General features: G+C 36.7%; 1 non-coding gene across 1 annotated transcript; it reads left to right on the plus strand.

Moving 5' to 3' along the window:
• Window positions 1–392: 392 nt before the first annotated feature.
• Window positions 393–500, plus strand: LOC130964440 (small nucleolar RNA R71). Its single transcript, XR_009080535.1, has one exon. It is a non-coding gene; the product is annotated as a small nucleolar RNA R71 (small nucleolar RNA).
• Window positions 501–1,953: the final 1,453 nt, after the last annotated feature.

The raw sequence follows: 1,953 nt of genomic DNA on the forward strand, positions 1-1,953 counted from the left end.
TCTCCCATGTAATTCACCTCTTCCATTGAAGGGTTCTCAGGATCATAAGCTTCTTCCTCAGATGAAGCCTCCTTAGTACTGTTTGGTGCATTTTGCATTCCAGACAGACTTTGAGAAATCATATTGACTTGTTGAGTCAATATTTTGTTCTGAGCCAATATGGCATTCAGAGTGTCAATCTCAAGAACTCCTTTCTTCTGACTAGTCCCATTGTTCACAGGATTCCTTTCAGAAATGTACATGAATTGGTTATTTGCAACCATTTCAATCAGTTCTTGAGCTTCAGTAGGCGTCTTCTTCAGATGAAGAGATCCTCCAGCAGAGCTATCCAAAGACATTTTGGATAGTTCAGAGAGACCATCATAGAAAATACCTATGATGCTCCATTCAGAAAGCATATCAGAAGGACACTTTCTGATTAATTGTTTGTATCTTTCCCAAGCTTCATAGAGGGATTCTCCATCCTTCTGTCTGAAGGTTTGGACTTCCACTCTAAGCTTACTCAATTTTTGAGGTGGAAAGAACTTTGCCAAGAAGGCATTGACTAGCTTTTCCCAAGAGTCCAGGCTTTCTTTAGGTTGAGAGTCCAACCATGTCCTAGCTCTGTCTCTTACAGCAAAAGGGAATAGCATAAGTCTGTAGACCTCAGGGTCAACCCCATTAGTCTTGACAGTGTCACAGATTTGCAAGAACTCAACTAAAAACTGATGAGGATCTTCCAATGGAAATCCATGGAACTTGCAATTCTGTTGCATTAGAGAAACTAATTGAGGCTTAAGCTCAAAGTTGTTTGCTCCAATGGCAGGGATAGAGATGCTTCTCCCATAGAAGTCGGGAGTAGGTGCAGTAAAGTCACCCAGCACCTTCCTTGCATTGTTGGCATTGTTGTTGTTTTCGGCTGCCATGTGTTCTTCTTCTTTGAAGAATTCGGTTAGGTCCTCTACAGAGAGTTGTGCTTTAGCTTCTCTTAGCTTTCTCTTCAAGGTCCTTTCAGGTTTAGGATCAGCCTCAACAAGAATTCTTTTGTCTTTGCTCCTGCTCATAAGAAAGAGAAGGGAACAAGAAAATGTGGAATCCTCTATGTCACAGTATAGAGATTCCTTTAGGTGTCAGAGGAAAAGAAAAGTAGAAGACAGAAGTAGAAAATTCGAACTTATCAAAGAAGATGGAGTTCGAATTTCGCATTAAGGAATAGTGTTAGTCCATAAATAGAAGGATGTGGGAAGAAGGGAAGTCATTTTCGAAAATCAAGTAAAAGATTTTGAAAACGTTTTTGAAAAAAAAAGTCTTTAATTTTCGAAAACTAAGTAAAAAAAAGAAAAATGATTTTTGAAAAAGATTTTGAAATTAGAAATTAAAAAGATTTGATTGAAAACTATTTTGAAAAAGATGTGATTGAGAAGATCTGATTGGTTTTAAAAAGATGTGATTGAGAAGATATGATTTGAAAAACATTTTAAAAAGATTTGATGTTTAAAATCAATGACTTGGCTATCAAGAAAAGATATGATTCAAACATTAAACCTTTCTCAACAGAAAAGGCAACATACTTGAAATGTTAAATCAAATCATTAATTGATAGCAAGTATCTTTAAAAATAGAAAGAAATTGATTTTGAAAAAGATTTGATTGAAAAGATTTGATTTGAAAAAGTTTAGATTTTGAAAAGATTTTGAAAACTTAAAAAAAAATTGATTTGAAAACAAAATCTTCCCCCTTGTGCCATCCTGGCGTTAAACGCCCAGAATGGTGCACATTCTGGCGTTTAACGCCCAAAATGCTACCCTTTTGGGCGTTAAACGCCCAACCAGGTACCCTGGCTGGCGTTTAAACGCCAGTCTGTCCTTCTTCACTGAGCGTTTTGAACGCCCAACTTTTTCTGTGCAATTCCTCTGCTGTATGTTCTGAATCTTCAATTCTCTGTATGATTGACTTGAAAAGACACAAATTAAA

The sequence above is a fragment of the Arachis stenosperma genome, chromosome 2, assembly GCF_014773155.1.
Source record: "Arachis stenosperma cultivar V10309 chromosome 2, arast.V10309.gnm1.PFL2, whole genome shotgun sequence".
NCBI lineage: Eukaryota > Viridiplantae > Streptophyta > Magnoliopsida > Fabales > Fabaceae > Arachis > Arachis stenosperma.